The following is a 26000-nucleotide window of genomic DNA, read 5'->3' on the forward strand; positions in this document are numbered from 1 at the left end:
TGTATTGGATCGTTTGAGTTGATGGGCTTTTTCGGTTAATTTTCGATTAAACCGCTGCTGCGCTGTTCACATCGCCAATAATTCAGCAGCGTATTTAGTGTTTTAACTCCATCGATTACGCCTTGCGTTTTCTTTTGTTTTATTTTATTGAAATAATGTATTGCATTAATGAAATGTTTAAAGTCATGAGGTTTCTGTGGTTGTGGCTGTAAATGGTTTGTATTGCGCGTGCGCGTGTACCGTTGTTCGTTGTTGCAAGCAGTGCGGAACTCATGCAACTCAGCATTTATGCGTTTGTGCATTTGTGTTGTTTGTGTGGTGTGCTTTATGGGCGGCTTTTAAGTGTTTTCAGTTAATATCTTTTGTTAATTGTTAAATATTAAACTAACGATGCGAAGCGTTTGGGACAAAATTACTGGTATGTACTTATAGCTTATTGATGTTTCATTGTATGCTATTGCGCGTAACTGTAAGTGCGGAAAATGAGGTTATGAGAAATTAAATCAGTTGGCTTTTCTAAGTATAGTAGGGTTTTATAAATTAATAATGAATAACAGTTATATCTGCAGTTTGTTTATGTTGGTTCATGAAAATGTACAAGTGTTCTTTCTGATGTTGCTTAGAGTTTACCAAATCAAGCGTTTTTTTGTTATTTTTTTTTTGAAAACTTGTATCATAACTACAAGACACATTTTAAAGCTTTTGGATTTTTTTAATTTTTATACTAAATATTATGAAAATGTAATTCGTTCTTACTTTCTTGTTCTAGACATAGTACCTATGTGTCAATTCTATCAATAAGATTCCCAGTTTTATTTTAAAGAAATTAATTATATAAAGAATTGCTAATAATGTACTTTAGCGCGCCATCTCGGATTCAACTATTTGACTACAACTATGATTGAATCGCAATGCCAACTTTAATCCTAAAGAAAAGGGCTGTTTTTAGGGCTTTTCCGGCAATTATTCGAATTCGAATTCGTAAAAACCATCCTTGGACTTTAACAATCATTTAAAAAAAGAATTGGCCAAATTGATCTAGGCGTTGTTGAGTTATGAGCTTACCAACCGATTTTGCGATTCATTTTTATGTTTTAGATATTTTATCTAAATCATACTGAGTTACTATAGAAGTATTTTATATTTTACTGAACAAAATCCAACTTTTAAAATTGTAAAAGTTTTTGATAGTTTTTGAATATGTAAAAAAGCATTTTTCAAAATGATCTACCCAAACTTTATAATTGTAACAGATTTAAATTTAATCAAATTTTTAATGCGAAATTTTTACCAAAACATTATTTAGTTACTGAACACCGTGATTATTTACAATTATTCCTCATTCAACCCTTTTAAAATAATGGCTGGGATTAACAGCTTATGCATAAAATAGATAAATAATCCATAACTTTATTTCAAAAATTGAAAAAAGATTAATGTGTTGCCCTCATTTTAACAATTTGAATAAAATTTATTGCCCTAACAAAAACATCTTTCAAGCATTTAATAAAAGTAAACTTTTTACTCGTTTCCAACCATATTACTAACTTTTTTACGATGTACCGCGTTTTTTCACTTAATCATTCCGCTCTCTTTCATTTTCTTACTGTTTTGTGGTTGAGGTTAGTTGAGCATCGGGAAAAAAAGTAATGTACCAACTAACTACGTACTCGCTAGATTCTCTAGCATTATTCGCTATTTTTTGCGCTCATAAAAAGACCGTTTGCGGCGTCATTATATTCATATATGACGCACTTAACCGTCCGCGGTCGGCTATAGACACTCGTTCAAGACACTAGACCAGCAGGACTAGATTGGGAAGACTCACTCAATATATAGACTTTTACGGCGGTGTCTTCCGTCTTGGAGGGCATGCTCCAACCTGCATCAGAATCTAATTTCGCGCCGGCGATGAAGAAAAACGTCGTTGGACGTCGATGCGTGACGTTTTTCGCTCATAACTGAAATTCTTTTAATATTGCTTTCATCGTCGCATTCTTTTAGGGTTTTCTAGTGCTATGGGCACGATAGTGGCTACGTGGTTAGAGTTTTAAAACGTGTTGTGCTTAAAGTTGCCTATATTTGCAAATACTCCAAACTCAATTTAACCTCAAATATGTTTCCAATAATTACTAACTCCACACTCTATAATTTTGTAAATACACCCCTGAACATATCCACCCTTAAAAATGTCAAAATTTTAATTAACTGAAAATTTTCGTCGGTGTTATTTTCTTATGAGTAATATGACTAATGCGCAGCTAATTAACATGTAACATGCAGGAAATCAGCAGGGGGTGATTTCGAATTCCGGTTCCAGTGGCACGCACACACAGGCTTACACCGGGCTTAATCCGTGTAATTTAAAATCGCCACTGGCATGTTGGTGTGTTGTTTTTTTTCGCCGGTCGCGAAATTCGTGCATGAGCATGACATTACTGGCGCACGCCTAACGCAATTAGTTTCGCATTAACATTTTCATTTCTCAACACATACTAATCAACTAGTAACCGACATTTGCTACATCGCCTTTAATTTTTAATTTGCTTATTTTTAAAATATTTTTTTGGTATTAGACTATACACATTGTATGTATTGGGTGCATTTTCGTCTAGAATCGCTGGAAAATCGAGCCGGAAATGTTTGTGGGAGTGGGAAATGATGCGGAAAAGCGATATGCTATCCGCAACCAACTGGCGAGCTAACGCCGCAGTATCGCAGATTATTTTGTCATTAAGAACGAATTACTCCTGCGGAAAGCACGCGGAAGCTCAACAACGAAACTTCGCCCGACTAGCATGCATCTGAATAAATTTCAGATCAATCCCGCGCGCACAAAACTAGTTATCAAAAATCGCAAATCTTTAAAATGCGTTTACGATTCGTCATGATACAGCAATTTCTATTGGAATGATTGTATTGTTTGGAATGGTATACCTACCATTACCAATGTAATGGATTATTAGCATTATTATGTTGGTGGTTTGAGGTACGTAGGCATTCGTCGCATAATTGATGCATTGTTGGACGTTATAGAATTTCGGTTGCGGTCGCTATGTGTCTGAGTAATGCCATCTGCTGGCGGATAGCACCCAATCTAATAAGCGTAGCTGTAACCACTAAAACTGATTAAAACACTTTTTTAACACGGCATACAGTGGTCTCATTCACAAGGTGATTATTCCTCTGGAATCAATTTATTTCAACGCTTGCGGTCGTAATTCTTATGTTCTCATGATCCAGGTGTGATCTGGGTGTCCTATTTCGTGTCCTCTCAATTTGGCACGTTCGTAGCTGCAGAGTGCAAACGTTCAAATTGCAAATCAAAAACGCGACGCAAATTGCGACGACCTCAGTCGGATTGAATCCGCATGCGCGGATCATTTTATTCGCTGCCACCATTAACGCCGAATCGTGTCCGGCGTGATCTACAGCAATGTCGTGACGCTCGTTCTCCCAAACTGGCTGTGCCATTGAAAATCAATGAGCGAATACGCTGTGAACGCATCGGTTATTGATCGGCATGATCATGATCATGGGAAGGAAAATTGGGTAAATATGTTAGTAATACTATCATAAAGTCACGACTTCAGACGTAACAAGATACTCAACACACAAACACAATAAACTTGTCCGTTTTTAAAGGTGATGCATCAATATTTCGACGTTTTTAATGAATGAAGATGAACATGGTAGCAGTTAGAGCAAATATGCTGTGTGTGTTTGAGCGCGTCGAAAATCGATTGTCTAATCAAACTCGTTCGCGTTTGCACATCATTAATAATGTCTATATGCGTTTAATAATGAATTGTTTGCCGACGGCTTCGCGTGTTCATCGTCACACCGAGCGAGTGTGTCTCGATGCGGGCAAACCAAACATCACCATTATCACAACGCTCAGACTCCAAAACTCTCCCAACCTGCAGATAGATCCAACCACACACTCAGACTTCAATTCAGACTTTCGGTAACAAGGTAGGGTTGTGACAAGCGTCGCTCTGACCAAACCCTGGTTACTAATTAAGTAGTCGTCGGATATGATTTCATTGACCTCCAGTTTGAATTTGACATGGATCTAGTACTAATTTGAGGTTATGCTGAATTGATTAATTCAATAAACAAAAAATGAGTTTAGTGCGATAATTTATTGAAAAAACTATGGTGTTAATAAAAAATAGAGTCGAAAGTTCACACGTCGCGTTTGTGTGTATAAGCGATACCACAGTTGGCAGCAGTGATATGTCTAGCCGTGGGAGTTGGGGAGTTTGGGAATATTTGATGCGGCGCAAATGGTAATAGTTTTCATTCGGCGCACAGTCATCATGATTTATGTATTATTTACCAATTCGCTACCAAACACTTCAGACACTTTATACAAAACCTAAATTTATAGCTATTTAGTGATTTTATAAAATTTTATGAAATTTAAAAAAAAAAAAAAAATTTATTTTGATATTCATTAAAGTTGAAAATACGTTCATGCTTGTTCTGAGCTCATATATCATTATGTTACCAAAAGTTGCACTCCACGTGGAGCAGTACGTGGCAAGTGTTTAGAGTTGGTGTGATCTTTTGCTCTGTTCTGTTGCGGGCGTGAGTTTCTAGTTCTGCGCGCGTTTTGCGTACCGATTCGCAGGTTATAAATCATTCCGACGCTCTTCTTTTTTCCATTAGTCAGTTTAGTCAGTTTAGAATTTCACAATTTCGCGCAGAATTAATGACCAACGGTGTAAAACTTTTGCACGTTGACAATGATTCACTTCAGGTACAGAATATAAGTTTACGATAGCCACGCCATCTAGCTATAACTCCATAGATGATATCTACATTTACCTAATCTATAATTAAACCATTTAGTTATTTAAACATTAAAATGTTTCGACTTAAGTCGACTTAAGTCTTGCTTTTTTACGGCGGCGCGCCACGAAAATTAATAAATAAAACCTCTTTTATCGTTCGACGTCTAACGTGCTCTTTAATTATCTAATAATCTATTAAAATCAAGATAGTGTTTCACGCACCGCTTGGATTCGAGCTTATCGGGCCGACCCATCGCGATTCGTCGAACGATGCTAAACGCTCACTCTCCTTCCACGTAACCTAAGTGAGCTTAACTCAAGTTTAAGTTTAAACCTTGACTTACGGAGATATGTAAAATATTCTTTCGCTTAGATATCGACATGTGAATGTACGTATCCCAGTGAATTTAAATTATTTCGGTCGTCGCCGTAGTTGGAGGGCTTAATTCCATGGCGCGACGCGTAATAGGCAAATTGTAAGTGCGGCCTGGTCGAAAAATAAAAAAGAATCAGCCTTCGAATAACAGACGCGCACTGTAATTACATAATGACACAGATGAGGAGCGTCCCGAGTCGGAGGATCACCTTAGGCGTCCAACATCAGAGGAACACAACGCTGGTGTTGTTGTGTTGTTGGCGCGGAGAGGCCATATGGAGCGCGACGCACCTTTTGGATGTGTGATCGTTTTTAGCCTTTGGCGCGTTTTTCGAACGCGTTCGCTATGGTCCAATGCTCGGGATCGCTTGAACCTCACCCACCTCGAGCGATACCAACTTTTCGACGCCGACCGAATTCGACTTCTTTAACATAAATTTTTACATAAATTTTTGTCGGCAGGTGGACGTCGGGTAGTCGAATGTGTGGAAGCTTGATGATGATTATGATGAATAATGAATATTCCACGAGATTTTCGTCCAGATTAAAGATTTCGTCGCTTGCTTACCCTCGAGGTGCAAGGTAGTGCAATGTCGTAATCAGTCGAAATTCGATCGCTGATAATTTGCCCACGAGTCGAATGAATTACATCATCTTCACAATGTTTACCTTCCGGCCGTTCTTTCATCATCAATGCTGAAGCATTGCATTTATAACACATGAGTCAACTTTCGTCGAGTCATCATCATTGCGTTGGCGGTGCTGATGAAGCCTCTCGTATTGATAGCCAGCTATTATTTCACATATTTGGACAACAAGTGTGGAAATTATTATGATTGTGCATGCGCATCAAAATTTACATCGCATTCGTAAACTCGAAGTTGATAATTAATAATTATATTTAATTATAGCTCAACAAATTGTGCAAATTGTTGATAATTGGATTGCCTAACACGGCATTTACAACCGAGTGCTTCTTTCATTCAAATACCAACGTCTCTCTATAATTTCAAATGTTATAACCAGTAGCATTTAATAACATCTTGAAAAGTTCTTCTAAGAGTTGGAATCAAAGCGTTTTGAGTCCCCTTTGCGTTTCGATTACGTTCGCCGTTTGAAAAGCGTCCGTGCGCTATCATTAAGTCAATCAAACAATTTTTTAATTACGACTTTGACTTCCTTTCATCCTGTAACGTTTCTATTTTCTATGCATAGCGCCATAAATAATTCTACACACATTGAAATAATGATGAATACGAAACAGATAATTCACAGCGCAACGCAAACAAAGACGAAGAAAAAATTAAATTAAACGCGAAACACTTAATTAATTTTGATGCTATCGGTGAAACTATTATTACTTATTATTACAGGGAGTGGATGCGTTCGGCGCTTCTGTTTGAAAATGTTGAAAAACGAGAAAATTAATTAAAATGCATCAGCTTGTACCTGATATATATGAAAATATTCAAATGTTTAATTATTTTTGAACTCCATTCAAAAATGTTTTACGCGGTGTGTATAATGTTCAATTGTTTCCACTAGATGTTGCATTGTTTTGTGATTGTAATTATAATTTAATTAAAAATAATTACATGAAAAGTAAGTTTTGTTCGGGGGCACAAGTGTGTAGTGTAGTGTTATCATTTTCATCATTTAATTTTTGGTTTTATGATCGTCCGGTTGTGTTTTTTACTATTTCGTTACATCATTATTTTGTTTTAATTAAGGTATAACACGATAAGAGCCAGCGGGCGACTTGTAACCGTCGCGCACACAATGCTGTGACAACAATGTTGACAGTTATTCAACTCGTAGCAATAAAATACTTGTAATCGCCACAAAAGCATGAAAAAACAAAAAATTTCAGTTTTGTAGGGTGATTTTATCTGGTTATAATTAAAATTAACGGTTGACAATAGTGCGAATGTATTTTAAGTATGTGTATGAGTTTAAGAACCTGCTAAATATATCTATATTTTTTCTTTAATGATTTCGGACGATTTCGAAAAGAATTCATGAATGCAGATTGACAGTTTGGAGTCGATGGCAGTCGATGCCAATAATGACACGTTCCGCTCTACAATTACGCAGACCGAAACGCGAACTTGCGCACCAGCTTCAAGCTGTGCGTGCGTACGACATAATCAAGTACAATTTTGGAGACATTCTGTATAATGAGCAAAGTCACGCACAGAGGATTTTTTTCTTTCATTTCATAATTTTTCTACCATCGGAATGTGGTAATTCGGTTTTCTTCCTGAGGGGTGCGTTTCCTGTCAATTAAAAGACGTGTTTCGTTTATTTGGAATTGCTCGCATTCTTAACACGAGTCACAAGCACAGAAACTTTTTTTTAAATGTACAAAATTTTATCAAATTAAATTCTTCCAGGGGTAGATAGCACAACGCACGCTAGCCACACAACAAATGACCTATGTCTATGCCCATGGGCTGGAAAAAGTACGTGACAACGTTCCATTGACATACCAGCAGATAAGACCACATGCGACCACGAAATAACTTCAAACAAAACCTGCAGACAACTTGAAATAATAAATGATATTAATTTAAGCTACACGTGTGTATCCGTGTGCGGTTTGAAGGGCTGCGTGTTGATCCTAACCTATCTCAGTGATTACTACAGTGTAGCTACCTGGCGACACTTGATTCCTCGTAATTGTCTAGAAAAAGGGTCGAGTGTTTTTTTCAGAGTCAGATGTGGGTTAGTTAACGTTTTTTTTTCGCGCCACTGACGATGGTAACGAACGATTAACTACACGACATGGACACGAAATTAATATAAATAAGTGCTACTGACCTGCCAGGTGACAATGCTTCTATTTTTAGTTGCGCATGCGCACTTCACGAGATTAGTAGATCTATAATATAAAAATGAATTGTAAAATCTGTTGGTAAGCGCATAACTCAACAACGCCTACACCAATTTGGACAATTATTTTTTTTAAATGTTCGTCAAAGTTCAAGGATGGGTTTTACGGCGAAAAAAATTTGAATAATTGCCGGGAACACCATAAGGACAGCCCTTTTCTATAGGATAAAAGTTGGCATTGAGATTCAATCATAGTTATAGTTAAATAGTTGAATCCGAGATGGCGCGCTGATGTGCATTATTAGCAATTCTTTATATAATTAATTTCTTTAAAACAGAATTGCGAATCTTATTGATAGAATTGACACATACCATGTCTAGAGCAAGGGAGTAAAAACGAATTACATTTGTATTAAATACTACCCGGACGAAGTCGCCAGCAAAAGCTAGTAGGGAATAATTGTAGCTTGATTGGAATGCAATGTTTTTATGACTTAAAATGAGCTTATTGATGTGATAAAAAATGACTTCTCGTATTGAGCCTTTCAGAGGGTGAACTGATAAATGCCAGATCATTATTATAAAAGTACCAATAATTGTTCTCTCTAATGTCGGTGCGCCGCAATAAAGCGCTTTTATCTACGAGCACGATTCTTTCGAGCTTTATAAATTTATTACAGGGCTATTATATCGCGATATCATGTTGCAATTGAATGTGAAATCGATATCAATCAGGCGGTAATTACGCTTTAACAATGTGATTACTTTTCAATCAATGAATAATTTATTTTATTCTAAAAGCCCTAACAATAACTTTATTTCATAAAAATTTTAAAACTTGCGTTTGATGTTGCGCAATTCAAATGTAATTAACTCGCGTATTGGAGGACAATACGAATGCTTAGAATGTGGTTGGAATTTGTGGTGAGGCGTACGTATGCAAAGTCGTCGTTGCAAGGTGCGCATCGCAGAGCCATTAACTGTACTCGTGAGGTCTACGACAGTCGACAATCGGCAATAAGCAATCGGGCGCATTCAATCAATACCGCAAATGCCTTCGCGTGCACATTAGTACAACGATTATGACTATGCAACCACACATACACACACCAACATAACCCCACTTTAGGAAAATACAGTGTTTATTCAAGTAGCGGAACATAAACACGTTTAAATTTAGTTTATCGACGGATACAACAAAAATAACGCACTGGTAATTCGTCAAGTAGACAAATAATCAGATGCGTTTAAAGATCCGCACGATTCGGACGCGATCGATGCAAATCTTCGGCTGCTGCGTGCTCATGTTTGCCGTTACTCTCAACGCGCACACACAACAATTCAATATAATCTAAACATCAATTGCGCACTGGTCTATTTCTCTCCTTGTCACACTCGCATGCTGACATCTTCAGACGCTCGCCTGCATTCGATCGTCCAATCATTCGAATCTTCAAGACTTGTTAGAGATGCAACAACAACTGCGCAGCTACTACGACCAACAACAACGATCAAACTACCAACAAATATAAATACAAACTGCAATTGCATCCAGGCTTCAAATTCAACATTTAGCATTCAACTGGTTGAGATATACGTGCGAGTTTGTTTAGATTTTTCGCTTTGTGTGTGTGTGAGTGTGTGTGCAATTTGTAAACATTTACGCAAACGTTCAAGTTTAAACTCGCGCAAAGTTGTCTCGAAGTCGTCGTCGTCGTCAGACGACAATACGAAAGTTGGAGTGTCGTACAATGCATCTTGCAAAATTCATCGCAAGGTGTGCTGCTGGGCTCTCTCTTCGATTTCATCTTATTTCACTGTTTGTGTTTGCGTTTGTATTCGCGATAAGTAACTGTAAATTTTGTCCAATTACTTAGCGACTCGACTCTGCAACAAGTATGCGTCGATGTCGGTAGTAAAGTTAATTTTAAACTTCCTTTTGTATATGAGCTTTTTGTTATTGGTATTGAAACTTTCTTTTTGCAAATTTATTTTTAGCAAACAAATATTTAAAAATTGAATATTTTTGCTTAAATAGCAATTTTTTTACTTAAAATTTGTTTAGATACGATCCTGGTGAATTCTAATAAAGGTTATGTATAAAATGGCGCCGATGACATTTACTAATCCGGCAAACACACCTTAGAACCGTGCTTTACTAGCATTTTATAGCGTTTTTCGCAAGCTTAAAAGCAAATAATCCCCGTTTGGGTAGTGGTATTAAAGTGGTAACAAGCTTGAAGTTATGCTCGTCACGATCCCAACGTCAAATCATCATAAATTCCAGCTATTCATTGCTACTCAAACACTTTAGACACTTTTAACACACAAAATAGAATTTGAAATGTTAAGACACACAATGAAGCCCGGCGAATGTGGTTAATGTAGCTGATTGTAAAATTAAAACAATTACAAATCGAGTGTGTGCCTGGTTGCAGCATAGTGGGCTGCAGCGCTACAACAATGGCCGTGCATTAGCGCAGCAGACACATACGGACGATTCTTAGACCAAATTGGGTTCGTTTCATTCCGATCCATTCTCCGCACGCCACTACGCTAACTCTTCGGCAGATATAAGCGATATAGACGTAATGGGGATAACAATATGCGCATAATTGCGCTCGAGCGCGCGCACAATAAGAAAACGAGCGCGCCGCCGCCGCTGAAATTGAATTAAGGCGAGCAATTTGAAACACAAATACAATTTACAATTTACATACACGCGCGGATGTAAATATACACACACCCAGCATGCCATGGATACGATACGCGATTACGCATAATGAAATAATTCTGCGTTGACGCGATGTGCAAGAGCGTCGTGCGCAAAAATGCAGCGCGCGGGCTCAAAGCGCAATAAAACATAATAAACGATTCGCATTCAAGTTGGTTAAGCTCGCCGGCAATTAGTAACACAATTATACGCTATTACGTGCAATTACAACCGATGAGCGTTGCTAACAGTGCACTGGTACGCAAATTATGAAGAAGAAAAAAGCGAAGAATGCTAACAACGCACAGCAAACCGGAAGTTTTATTATAATTGCGCATAATTCTATACAATTTTTTATAAGTCATCAATTTTGTTCCTTACCAAATTGAATAAACTGAGTTACGATGGCGATTTTTCATTTTTTTTCTGAAACTCATGTAATTATTACCCAATACTGATGAGCGGGTAAAATTTTCGCACGTAATTGCATATTTATACAGGCATTAATTGGTGTTTAAATAAATGTTTAATAAAGCGACGACGCGTCGAACGATTGTAATTTTTCGCATTCGGCTGACGCCGCTAATTAATTGATCAATTAATATTTATATTTCGGTATGGTTGCACCCAGTTAGCCAGCTAATGCGAGTGCTACTCGTGCGTGAAGTTTAATTTGCATTTTAATTTACAACTCGCCAAACACTCGCCCAATATGGGTTTCTCTATGTTTTGTTGCATTTTCTTTGTTGTTATTAATTAACTAGGCTCTAAATAAACACACGCACGGACAAAATTAACAATCAACAATCAAATAGGGGAAAAATGAAATTTAATTAAAATTATCAGCAGCAGGTATAAATTCTGTGAATGGATAAAGACTATTTGGTCATAGATGGCGTTGGTTGTTAAAATAATAAAAGTGGCTATTTTGGTCATTATTAAGTTTAATTACTATTGATATTGCCGGTGGTGAGACATTAATTCGCTGATAAAATCGTAATATCCGCAATCGAGCCATTAACTCCTCCTGTAAGGACTTTTCAACCCCTACGCTCGCGGTGGACCTCCTTTGGGAGCGCAAATGTGCTTGAACCTTCGCTTTTCACCTCAGCGACGTTTTTGCCAGCGAGGAATCCTTCGATTCTCCCAACACCCTACCCTTAAACAGGCCGTAATGGAATGCCCGAATGACCATTGGAGGTTGTGTCCTGCTCTCTTGCTTAGCTTAACAATACTCGTTTTCATCTCAAAAAGGGTAGAAAGGGGTTGTTTAATCTGACCGCTCGACACGTCAATATCCCGTCCTATCGATGATAACGCGAAATCCCGGGTCGGAAAGTTCAGGTGACCAAAAGGGCCCCGTTAATGAACGAGCTTTCCAACGTCCGAGGAGGAGCAGTGCTTAATGTCCTGGAAATTATTTAATGCGAATTGCTCCTTTGTCAACGCGATGGCAAATCAATGATTTATTAAACAAACTTTACACTAATAACAATCCAGCGGCGTTCGAACTGTTGACCGAAGGCAGATGTAAGGGATTCTATGTTGACAGGTGAATAAACAATGAATATACAAGCAGTTTAATATTTAATTACTAAATTATAAGTTTATATTCATTCAATTGTAAAATTTGAATACACGTATGTAATTATTTGAAGTCACAATTGTCAATTGTATGGTGTGCACAACATGTGTTTATCACGTTTAACCCCGACTTTTCCTGAACACAATGGTGAATTAAACGCATCGTCTTTTCTGTCTCGCAGCGCAAAGACGAATTAACGTAATGAATTTGTGTGTGCGGACGCAAACAGGAAGGCATCGATTGCCACGCCACATCTGCGACTATGAAGCGCATGAAAGCGGATAATGCAATAATACCCACCTATAGAAATAATGAAATACGGAAAATAATGCATTAATGACTAGCTTAGAGATACCTACGCACCTGACAATCTTACAAACAATGCGGATGCAAAATAATCACTATGCACGTGATAGCAGCGCCATCTATTGAGTTATAGCATTAAATTTTTGTTTTAATGACGTTGAATTTGAGTTCGCTGATGAAGCAACAGATCATTATTCAAATTCGAACATGAAATATGACCGGGTCGAGATTTTTCGGTTTGAAAATTTCGAACTCGGCGTTGGCGTTTTCGTCGGACATATCAACTCAGATATGACTTAGTACTGTTGGGCATTTATTTATGCGGCGAGCGCGGTTATTGAATTATTGACTCCTCCGAATGATAGATATTCCAGTGGGCAACGTTTGATTAATGATGCGTGTTTCTTCGGCCGACGATTAACCTCGGCCTCTGCGGCCGCACCGCACACGATCCACGTAGGAACAAATCTTCATTCATTTATTCAGCGCGCGCCGAATATGTCGATGCACGCTGGCGATCTTTTACATTTCAGCGGTAAGTGGATTTGATTTACGCGATTAATTCAATGCTTCCACTTACATTAGGTTTTGTGATGCCACCAGCGCCATCTGAGGAGTGATAGTCAGGAAGTTTATATAGTTTTTAAATTTGAGTTTTATTGTGAGAGATGGGTTGTTGTTGTTGTGCAACGGTGATTTTGTGACCCTCGCATTTCTTATCCTCGGCTCTCGGAGGTCCGAAGCCGAAATATGCGCGCACGGTGTTTTCATAACGGGAATTTAGCGCGCTCGCGCGCATTTACATATTTATTGCGACGTAATGCAATGTTATGCAAAATCATACGGACGCGTTGCGCCATAAATTGCAGAAGAGTGCGAGGAGGTGCGCGAATTTATTACACTCTCGTACAATACACCAAAATAAAAATAATACAAAGAAAGAAAAAACACAGAAGACATAATTTACACTTGCAGAAAAAGTTAAATTTCTACTGTTATGCCAACGCCGTAGGTGATAAAATTGAATAGCACTCATGTGAGGTTAGTTTTCGTTCGCGCACATTTTTCATTAAAAGATACCGCGTCATTTCCGACGCGAACTTGTAACACTAAATATTAGCTGTATTTTTTGAGTTTGTTGAGTTTGAGTCGCGTTGGATCCGCGCTCGGTGCGCGGTAGCGACAAGATAAATACACGTGTCAAAATTTCAATTTCCGAAGCTGCAAGCTCGAACTCATTCGAAACACATTCATTCCGCGTGACGGCACTGCACACGCTTGTGGGATTCACACAGTGCAGTGTATACGTTGTCAGTACACTACGATACAGCGCGCTGTATGCAAAGTATATGCTAGTCGACATAAATTCATAGGTGGGACGTATCAAGCCGATCAACAATTACATCCAGACGTGTATCAATTTATATGCATATTATATATGCAGACGGTACGTGCGAAACTCTCAGCCGTGGGGAAACCGACGTCAGAAAGTGATATTTAAGTGTTGGAACATAATGTAAATCAATACCACTACAATGGTGTCGTAAACTAACGCCATCTATGATAAAATAGCTAAAAATCATTTGTTTTCTTTTTTGGTGTAATATTTTAACATAAAATACGCATTACGCAGTTCATAAATAAACGCGTGAAACAAACGCATTTCTTAGCCTTATAAATGTATTTGGGTGCTTGAATGAATGGCACACGAATGCAGAGAAAAAAATAAATTATAAATAAAAGGGTAATGAATCTTCTTAAACGATGTGCGACACAAAGCGCGCCGAGCGCCGCAATTGAAGTGAAGATGCTCACAACTCAGAGAAAAAGCAACAAAAAACACACACACGCACGCAGAGGGTGTGAAAAAATGATTTAAGTGAGTGTCTAATGCGAGCAGACTTCGACTGCTACATCAACATTTGTTGCGCTATACATTATGTTCACACTTTTATAAAAATCCAAAAAAATCAGTTTTTGAGCTTTTAGTCTAACCACGAAAAGCATGACTTGATGTGACACCCTTTTCCACCACACAACAACTGCTACTCTCACAAGGCGCGTTAAAGACATTAATATCTGCTCTAATATTAACATATGTCGAGCATTCCCGGCTTTCAAAAGCTCCAGTCATAGTTGGCGTTGAATTGAGTGTTCGAACGTGTTGGTAATATTTCTTCTCTTGCGCGCAGTAACCGAAAAGATGAGCAGGGAAAATGTTATGAGTTGTTTTGGACGCCGAAAAAATAAACGAGTATGTTTGGGAAGTCAAGCCGCATCAGGATTACAGGATTACAAGACTTGTATGATGAGACTCATAAAATTAAACGGTTTAATGGCTTAATGTTCAGAGTAAGCACTTACTCGTACAACTCGTAATTTTTCGTTTTAATTCAAAGTTTTTAATTAATACAAAATGTGATATTCAGTAACGCCATCTAGTTTTAAAAAGTTCAAAAACATTTTTTGAGTTTTTGGTTATTCAGACACGTGTGTGACACAGTTATGGGCGAGTTATCACCATGATAAGTGCATTCGCAATTTACCGCCGTCATTTAGGCGATTTAATGCAAACCGCGCAAATTTTCGCCACTATCCGCGACAGTTCTGACGAATGTGACGCCATCTACCGACAAATCTACTATATCACTGTGCGCGGCCAGCAGCAACATGATAATGAAGTTAATTATCTACTTCACAACGTAACAAACGGTTATTTCCGAATAAATCCGCCGTGAATATGTTCCGAATATCTGTTTCCACGTTAATTAATTACGCCGGACAGCTAGTTAAGGTTTTATTAAGAATATAACCAAATAAAATGCAGTTCGTATTCATTTAGTAAATAGTTTTCATGACGAATGCGCGTACTTCTATTTATGTGGCTTTCTTAATTAATTGCCACGATTTTACGATTTTCTTACGAGCGCGACTTGTATCTGTAGATGTAGTAGTCATAACTTATGACTTATGACTTTATTTCGAGCTTCGCATAGAACTGGTTCGTGCTTTTTTCCATCCTTTAATTGCCACCGACTCTAATAATTTCGATTTTATAATTCATTAATTCATTAAGCGAATTAAACGCGCGCCGCCGACGAGGCGACGATGGCGCAAGTTTCATGATCGTAACTTTGCGCTAATTAAAATCGTATGCGACGAATATCATGTTGAAAAGTTTAAATTTTACAGAACCGCATCTGTAGTTTTATCCACATCAAAAAAGTCATAACAATCTAAAGTTAATTATAAATTAAACTAATAGTGCGGTACTTAAGAAAGGGATGTCGTTACAAGTTCCTCGAAGAACCGTTCATAAATTTTTAATTAATGACTTTAAGGTGGTCGTGAGTTTGCGCCAAGGTGCAAACGATCGGAGACGAAACAAAAATTGAAAAATCCACAGTAATTACACATTGACAATTTATTAAGGCGGAATTTGTTATAGCAAACGACTCGAATTCCAGTCCGCAGGAAGACATAGAATAGTTGAGCAATTAATTGGAATCTATGAAAAATCGATTTAATTAAAAACGAAATTCTTTCCACATTCGAACGAATTGAAATTAATTGCTGTCAATATAGAAATTACTTAAGGAAATGGCTTCATTTGTAATTTACTCAAACTTATTTTATTTTATTTTAATATAGATACAAAAAGTCGAAATTGGTTGAAGTGACAGTTCGTATGTGACGCGTTTCTATAGCATGCGCTGAAATCAAAGAATCAAAGAAAGCAGAGGAAGACCATAAAACGTGAGCGGTGACAGGACGGGGCGCGCGCTTCTGTTGCGCTCGCGACGGTGAATTGTTTTCCGATTCAAATGCGAGACAATCATCGGACGGACGTTGATCGAATGCCGTCGAACGTAAAAAAATCTCTTTAAATATCCGACGAGCCAAAGACCGTCCAACAGATCTTCTTGTGTCCTTCATTCTTATTCATTGGGGGCTTCAAGTTGTGAGGAAAATGCGGAATTTTTGGTTTTGTTACAAAATTTCTGAATTTGAATTTGAAATCGGAAACTTTTTTTTTTGTTAAGTTGGGAAAAAAATTCCTAAGAAACAAAGTGATTGTGAATTCATGCAACGTTCGATTGTTCCCTAAAAGACAATGGAGGAGACTTGGCGGTGAAGCAAAAAAACCTAATTGGTTCTTAAATAATTGCTGCCGGCTTTCGGAAAAAACTCAAACGATATACAATGAATTCAATTTTTTATTTAATATTATTAAGAAAGTTGTGCCTCCACAGTCTGCCGACCACTGATTTTATGTCGTTGGTGTTTTAGCCTCGGCTAGCATTTCCATTTTGATTTTCATTTTCAACCGAGCGCAATGAGTTTTAGTGAAATTTCGTGCAACACATGCGGAAGCCATTCCGAAACGAAACCAAACGAATAACCCGCGCCCGTCCGAAAACTCACTCACTCAACGCGCGCGCAGACGTTTCGGAAACGTTCCAGAAACCTTGCGAACGTTGCGCATAATTTAAATCCGAATCTAAATCGAGCTCCGGCTTGGGATTCACTTTAAATTAAACGCGCAGTGCATCATAACCGCGCAGAGGAAGTTGAAATAATAAAAACATCAACAAACCGAATAAAATCTGTTACTACCGCTGGGAAAAAATAACATTTTCTGATTTTCTGATTAAAATAACAAATTTTCTTGTTTGACTTTAAGATTTCTCCTCGGGAGCAGATGTTTCTAGTTGAATTTTGCGCAAAATGTTGAGGCCATTTCCAGACGTATACATTTAGCTAGGTTATTTCAGTTATTTGATCAATTATACGTCAAACACAATCGAGGAAATGGACGTCCAGACTGGAGAGGGCGCATTGAAAAGCTGCCGGCGAAAGCAATAAATAACGAGGCGGGCCAATAAGCGAACAAGACGTTAGACGCCAGACGTTAAACGCACGGCACCGAATATTAGACGCACTTGGCCATTTTATTATGACTTTTTTATGTTTCTCTATCCCGGCGGGTATATGAAATAAAATTTTTGGTGGAGGAGCGAGCAGCAAACCAAAAAAGAGGAAATCAAAAGTACCTAAAAGTAAAAGCACCGGAAACCTGCCGACATTCTCAATTCACCAAATTTGTGATCTTGGGAAATGTTTGCCGATAATAGAATACTTTCAAGGTCTGCTAGGGTAATATTTTAAGTGCAAACTACCGTGCAACCCCTACAGTAACTGCAAGTAATATTTTTTTCCTCGGATAATCGAAAACAACGTAATATTATAAATCTTTTTAGTTTTTTCTGTTTTGTTTTGCACATCTGCCTTTTTGTAGCTTTACATATTCAGATGCTCAACAGAAGCAGTGGTCGATTGTTGGTCGCGAATTGAAGTCAAAGTCGGAGTCGATGTCTTGAAGTTGATGTAGGAGCACACGCTCTCGCCGCATGTGTTCCCGCATCCCGTGTTTCTTCTCCACGCCCGAATAAGGTCGACGCCGGCGGTGCCCCGAAAGATATACGATTCGCCGGTCTGATTTACACACAGCAAGCCTCCGCTCTGCACACTCCACTCACTACCTTGCATGTAATCAACGTGCAACACCATCTGCCTGACGCGTTTAAATATATTCTGATCTGCAACGTTTCACATAAACTCATCTGTTGGATTGCAAGACCCCAACTGAACTCAAGAATCTCAACCAGAGAAACAAAGATCTCGACTTTCATAAAGAGTTTTAAAATGAGGTTAGGTTTTGTTAAATTGGTGGCTCCCATGGGTATAATGACAATTCTCGAGTATTAATTTAAAATGATAAATGACATTGACAATTAGTGCATGTGTTTAACGAGGAATGGATTTGCGAACCCTTCGATGCATATGCAACCCTTTTGTCCAATTTAGATACTTTATCCACTTTGCAAACCCTCTCGCCAAGCACTACGCACTCACCAAACAATAGGGGTGGTAGTCATCTGACGCGTCACATAAATTTTAGCACGTTCCAAGTGTCTGTCAAACTTTGACGAACACTTTTCATCCGACGCTAAACCCCCGGACCTTTGGGGAATCCTCCAATTTCCAATCCTACAAATACCAACTTTGGAATGTCTGCCCTCATACCCTCCGGGGTTGCACTCTTGCACGGGCCTGCACAATCCTGCAATCCGATTGAAAATATCAGCGGTGAGTGTGTAATTGCAAAGGGTTGGTCGCTGACTCAAATCCATATGTGCCTTGGGCTGGAATTTTTGACCAGTAGACTATGCAGGATGGGTATTTGCATTTCGAATCTGGGGGAATTCCGCGCGAAGGGCTTACGATGCAATTATTCATTATCGCAATGTTTGATCAAACGTGTGTAAGCCCGATGTGTAAGCTCTTGTTTTACAGCTAATTTTGTTGGAGGGAGTCGGCGCGCGATGGTAAAGCGGTTTAATGCGCGATTGCCGTGCGGTGGGCGGGCGTGTGTTTTTGACTTTTGGGGTGCATGCCCTGCGATTGGAAAATGGAGTGTTTGCTTTGCAGTTCTTTGATGTTTGCACAGCCAAATGGAGGAGAAAACTCTAACGCTAACAAGCTACTCACACCCTTCAATAGCCAACCCAACTATGTGCATGTAAAAATCTGAAATTGATTACTTTCTTGGCAAAGTTTTCCTAATGCGAAAGTCTCCAAGTGATTTATTTGCGGTTTAATTTACTATATAAGTTATAAGCTTTTGTCTAGTCTTGCTAGTGTTGCTAGTGCTTCTAGTTGTCTTCGGTTATAATGGAAGTAAAGCCTGTGATCCAACTTGTTTGTCAGCAAACCTGACATTAGTGCGACTGTGCGACGCTCATCACGCATTCATCTCGCGAACTCTAATTTGCCACACAAATCCAAGACTTTTCCTCGTCAGCCCTTCACCACTTCCACATCCACAACTCGCGTTCGTTCACAATCAACTATACAACTCCAGTTACTGCTTTTCAGTCGCCCTGCTTCTCATACAGCGCCTACTTCTGTTTCAGATTCGGAAACACCTTAGGGAGTGCGTGTGTTGGCGCCTCGGGAAAGGGTTCGCAAAAGGTCCCCGCTGAAAGTTGGCTAGGAAAAGCTCGCTAAGTGGTTTTCCAACACGTTTTCCATCAAGCGCACCACCCTCGCCATCTCGCATGTAGATGCTGCGAACAGAAGACGCACGTCCGCTCGTCGGCTTCCTCGAAACCCACACACCCTCCACGCACAGCCTGGAATAAAGGAAGAAATGCGTGGGAAGGTAGGAAATAGGAAGGTAGGTCAAACGCACTCATGCCTTCAAGTCTTTCACACAGCCAACTCGGAATTTCGTATGCGTGATGAATATAATGTGTTTTAGTAACTTTGTAAAAGTTTTTGGAATGCAATGAAAACAAAGGATGTTAAAAGCTCTGATTTCATAATAATAGGTATTACATTAAATATTATTTTATCTGAATCCGTCTGCAGCCAGGTTATAAATTAAACAACAAAATGGATACGTGGAAAACAACTGTAAAACAATACTAATGACATTTTTATTTCATCCAACATTGGACCACAAACATAATTAATAATTTTACGAGTATTTTTCGATAGCTAATCGCTTGCTTTGTTATGGTCGACATTTGCTTGTCCAGACATTTTACGACGCTATATTTTTATATCATTTTTCATGTTCTTCTATCAGTCAAGAATCCGGCTGTGAATGGAAAGCACTAAAGATCACAATATCACAAGCGGGAAGCAACTGTGACACAACACTCAGAAAGCATATTCTAGGCGTGGCTTCCCAAACAACTTCTTACTAAAAGTCTACGATTCGACACAATTCAAAACTAATAATTAAGTTTAAATCGCCTTGGATCTAGCGTTGGGTATCCACTTAATCCGGGCATTTCCTCCCCAAGTTGCTGCACACACACTCACACGCCCTCATGAGTGTTCCTCGGGATCATCGCCGACCGGCGCGATACGACCACTTATATCTACAGATAGAAAGCGGTTATAAAATATCTATCTCGTTTCGATATGTAGTCATGCACTCGCGTTACATCCTCGAAGCTTACGCCCGGCTTTGCTAGCGCAATATTTCAATTAAGAAAACCCTCGTACCGTATCGCGCTTTTATTAAGAAGGGATAGGTTATTACGGCATGTTTCCGGTTAATCCACTGAGGAAAATATGAAAATGAACGATATTGAGCTTGGGAACTATCAAAGGGTGATAATATAAACTTAGCTTCATACTAAGTATCTTTACCAGTTAATAAATTAACCAAGTTATTTTCCGTGGATATTTTTGTTTTTGTTTTACACTTGTTGTTGGGTGTCGGTGCACTTCAATCATAATACTCGTAGTTTTAGAAGAGGACATTCTGCGGAAGGCCATCCCAGGACACATCTATTGTGCACCTATTGTATTTCCGCCACACAAATTGCACCCCACGTGGGCACAATAGAGCTAACCTGCACAATGGGCACAATGGCGCGTCGCCGGTCTCGCCAAAGCCGCCACTATTCGGAGTAGTATGCACGAACAGGAACTGCGAACATGGATATGGATAGAGGAATATTCATTGAGGTTTCGACGCCGAAGTTTTTGAATTTGAGAAAATTTAATTTCTCTCCCTTTTATTATTTATTTGTTTATCTATAATATAAAAATGAATAGTAAAATCTGTTGGTAAGCGCATAACTCAACAACGCCTAAACCAATTTGGCAAAATCTTTTTTTTATATGTTTGTTAAAGTCCAAGGATTGTTTTTACGGCGAGAAAAATTCTAATAATTGCCGGGAAAACCTTAAAGACAGCCCTTTTCTATAGGATAAAAGTTGGCATTGAGATTCAATCATAGTTATAGTTAAATAGTGGAATCCGAGATGGCGCTCTGACGTGCATTATTTGGAATTCTTTATATATTTAATTTGTTTAAAATAAAATTGCGAATCTTATTGATAGAATTGACACATTCTATGGCTAGAACAAGAGAGTAAAAAAGAATTACATTTTTATTACACACTACCGGCATGAAATCGCGGGCAAAGGCTAGTTCAATATAAAAAGCATTTAAGTCAACATTTTCGATGAAAGAATATTTGCTAGTCCTGTAAATATAAATTTGTATTCATGCCCCGTAATGTTTCCCGCACACCCTTAAAAAACCCTCCAGCGTTACGTTCGACACTTCATCTGACACTCCTTTTCTTCCTTTGCCTTGGTTCCTCTCATTTTACTCGTCGTTCGCGAATCCCTCAAGCAAATCTTCTGCGGGGCATTCAAGGTTGTCTCTCGTGTCTTTATTGAAGCGCTCCGAGGCGCGGCGACACTCAACAAACGAACAAAGATAATTCGCGTCATTTAAGTAATTCGATTTTGTGTCACAGCTCTCGGCTCCGGCGAGCCCTAGGCGACGTAAGGGCGAGGCCTCCGCGGATAGCTTTGATGACACCTCTGACACCTTCAAAAGCTCTTATTTTGACAACCTCGGCGAGGGCTTGTATTGATATAACAAAGTGGGCTTAATCAATTAATTAAAGGCTGCGGGCTTGCTAAGTCTAGAGGAAAATATAGCTGTAGGAAGAGGAAAAATCATGAAAGTAGATGACGCTGAAATTCCGAAAATTGTAGATCTTAAAGGTCCCCGGAAGATGTGAAAGATGCAAATGACTCATTGAGGCCAACCTCGCTTGGCAGTATCAATAAAATGAATAGACGTTGAGATGAAGGGATGAAGAGATGAAAGCAAAAAGTAATTGTTTTGTTTGCTTTGAATAAATGCATCGTCGCAAGTCCTTGGAGATGATATCATTTCGGATCTCATTCGGAGATCTCCCCGAGATGAGCAAATCTGCTAAGATCACGTTCAACATCATTTCAACACATCCTCTCGCGCCGAGATGCGAAAAAAAGATAAAAATAATCAAGAAACGCAAGACGACGAGGGAATTCTTTGCCTAAGGTCCAAGTCATGTTTATATCAGTTAATCAGTTAGCAAAAATGTCCCGAGGGAGCAGCCCATGGGATGTCGTCGATGTTTTGACTGGTCTTACTGCAATTAGGCCAGCGAAGTCTAGTAAAGTTCGAGCCAACAGTGCAAACATCCTAGAGGCAACACTAACAAATGCTCGAACAACACGACGATATAATATAATAATAGTAATTTTATTAGTGTCCCGAGTGTCACCAGTGTTGCCATCAAGTGACATGTTGTTCACTTCGACGATTAACTTAATTTTTTACTTAGAAAAATACAAAAAGAATACAATTAATGACTTGGTCATGTTTGAGAAGTAGAAAAAGTCATATATGAAACAATATTGTAGGAAAAATATATTTATATAGAGGTTTTTTTCTGCGGGAGAAAAAATTCAAAAACTGGAAATCATAATATTTATTTTCATTTTGCAGGGTTTATTTCTCTACCTTTATAAATTTTAAATGGAAAACAATAGGGATTATATTTTACTAGCTTTTGTGAGTGACTTTGTCCGCGTAGATTTTAATAAAAAGTAGTCCCACTAATTAGTTTCTTGTTTCTTGGACCTATTATGTGCGGATACTGTCAAAAAAGAAAAATTTCTATTTTATTTTGAAGAAATGTGAAATGTCAATAATTCAGTTTAAAATTTAAAATTTAAAATTCTTATTGTAAACTAGCTTTTGTCCGCGACATTGTCCCGATAGTGTTTAACTCGTTCGTAATTCGTTTTTACTCTCTTGTTCTAGACATAGTATGTATCAATTCTATCAATAAGATTTGCAAAGAAATTAATTATATAAAGAATTGCTAATAATGCGTTTCAGCCTCAGCGCGCCATCTCGGATTCAACTATTTAACTATAACTATGATTGAATCTCAATGCCAACTTTTATCCTATGGAAAAGGGCTGTCTTTAGGGATTTCTCGGCAATTATTCCAATTTTTCTCGTTATAAAAACCATCCTTGGACTTTAACGAACATTTTAAAAAAAGAATTGGACAAATTGGTCTAGGCGATGTTGAGTTATGCGCTTTCCAACCGACTTTTCGATTCATTTTTATATTTTAGATTTAATATCTTATTTTATACTTTGAAAACTATATTTATGACACATAAATAACATATTTTTTTCTTTCCTTGGCCAAAAATATCTCAATGCTAAAGTTTATCAAAATTAGTTTTGTAGTTTTTTGCGTAACAAATAAACAAAAAAAACCAAAGTTTGCATTTGCAATATTTGTTTCAATATGAACTTGGTTGCCATAATTCACAAATGCACAACATGCAACTTTTCCGAGTAATCAATTACTGCACTAGTCTACAAAGCAAATAAAAAAAGCGCATTTGCTTGTGTTTTGAAACATTTTATCAAAATCGTAAATCAATACCGACTCCCAAAGCCGAAAGTCGTAAATAACAAGCCATTAGCAAGCGCATTTGAAATTATACAATCAAGCTTGCTTACCTGGTGGCTGTTGGCTTCGTCGCGGTGCATTAATTTCGCTTTATCTCGCTTCCAACCCGAACGCGGCGCATAAACGCAGGCATAATTTAGATATCAGTACGCACTATCGCTGCTCCCATCCTTACCAGCTCGCGCGCCGCGTGTTTTGTTACATTAATTTAATTTAATTTTCGTTAATTAATGCGCCCACTGATATTAATTTAATTATGCATCACATTGCGTTAGCCACAACCATCAAAAAGTATCGCAAAGTATCAAGATGGAGATTAAACGTTAGAATGTACTTAGGCCAGCGTTTGCTTGTAGCTACAAAGTCTTGGTCGTAATTTTTTAATCACCACTGTGAAGATGCGCTCGTAAAATGTAAAAAAATATATAAAAATTATGCAGCGTCTAGCAAACAAAAAGCGTCATCATTAACGTTCGCTATTTGAATATAATATGCGGAGGAAACTTTTGGAAATTTATTTCTTGTAGTTGTAAAACTGGCAGGCTGATGTGGCGCGGCTGCAATTAGATAGTAAACTTAATTTTTATTTCCTCACCTTATGTGATGGATGCCATAGCGCTTTATTATTATACAGCGCGTAAAATTCATTCAGTCACGGGGGAAACGAGAAGCTTTCTGGCCCGTATTGGTATTTATTATGAAATAAACGTGTAAAGTAGCCATTAAACTTGCATTTTTACACTGCACAATACAATACTATTATTTTCACACACAATATGTTTCGATTTAAATTTTCGAAATTCCTAATTTTAATACATAATAGTATATTAAGTAACAAGTGGCTAAACGAGTCTTTAACAACGTTTAGCCACGAGGTGCTTACGCTATTTTTTCTACTTCCACACAAGTTCCACGTTGCGGTTTTGGTATTTCAACTTTTTATGTTAAATCATCGAAATTTGCTCGCACACTTATACAAACTGTAAGGTTATAAGTGCCATGCCGCGCGCCGGCCCATGTGACGCTTCGGTTCATATCGTGCTTCTCCGATACGAGCAGCATCAGCGCCTACTTTGACGTGTTTGACTGACGTCGCATAACATTTCATACCGCCTTGTGCTGCTCCGTTGTCAAGTGCGCAGGCGCTTGCTCCATCCCGTGCATAATGCAAATACATAATGAAAATTATGTACGACTTGGCCGTCCGTATATAAAGTACCACTTTTTATGTCTAAAAACCATAGAAAAACTGGCGCTTTATAGGTGGAAGTAGAAAAAAGTTTATTAACATTTATGTCTATCTGTGCGTTGAGAAAACAGTTAAAATTCAGTTTCGCGGTTTACGACCGAGATTGATATACGAGGACGCCCTGGGTGGACAAGTTAGAAATGGTAATTACCCACCCTGCATGTCGGGTTGTTACATTTTTTATCGCCACGATAAAAACAACGAAACCAAGTCAATTCTACACTTTGCTCGTAAAAAAACGAGTTCAAAAAGATTGTAACTACCCCAAATAGAATTACAACCCCTAAAATAATAAAAAAGACAAAAATTTAAGGAAATCTCCTTCCTAAGTCTTCCTTTTTTGGAGAAAATTGGTTGTTCGGCCGCCGATGGGATTTAGATTTCGAGGGTGGCAACAAATGAAGTTAACAAACGAATACCAGGGTGAAGCTTGTCCGAAATGATGAGAAGAGGGCAAGAAAATCGAGTTTACACCTAATTTGAACTCAATTTATATCATCATATTGTTGTATCCAGCTGTCTGCTACATTAATACAAAAATATTTTATTAACTAACGCCATCTATGTTAAAATAGTTGTAAGGTTGTTTGTGTGATGTTATGAAGAACATGTTTTTGATGTCGAATGTTAGGAATAAATTGTTATAATGAGATTGATATTGCATTAGCACGCTGCGAACAATCTCCGCGCGCCGGTCGAAAGATTGCAAAGATTGTTTCGCTTTCAATTTGCATATTCATTGCCTTCGCTCTGGCGTGTCGTGTCGGAGGGCTCAC

At 38.3% G+C, this 26000-nt stretch overlaps 1 long non-coding RNA gene across 1 annotated transcript in view; it reads left to right on the plus strand.

The window, feature by feature from the left end:
* Positions 1 to 299: 299 nt before the first annotated feature.
* Positions 300 to 26000, plus strand: part of LOC135795725 (uncharacterized) — a 71506-nt gene continuing 45805 nt past the window's right edge. The window contains exons 1-2 of the long non-coding RNA XR_010549126.1: positions 300 to 418; positions 19589 to 19851. This is a non-coding gene — a long non-coding RNA (uncharacterized lncRNA). The remainder of the gene's footprint in view (positions 419 to 19588; positions 19852 to 26000) is intronic.

The sequence above is a fragment of the Atheta coriaria genome, unplaced genomic scaffold (genome assembly GCF_025399875.1).
Source record: "Atheta coriaria isolate IRGN ID8LTWV9N9 unplaced genomic scaffold, Caltech_Dcor_3.1 hic_scaffold_7_pilon, whole genome shotgun sequence".
In the NCBI taxonomy this organism is placed as follows: domain Eukaryota; kingdom Metazoa; phylum Arthropoda; class Insecta; order Coleoptera; family Staphylinidae; genus Dalotia; species Dalotia coriaria.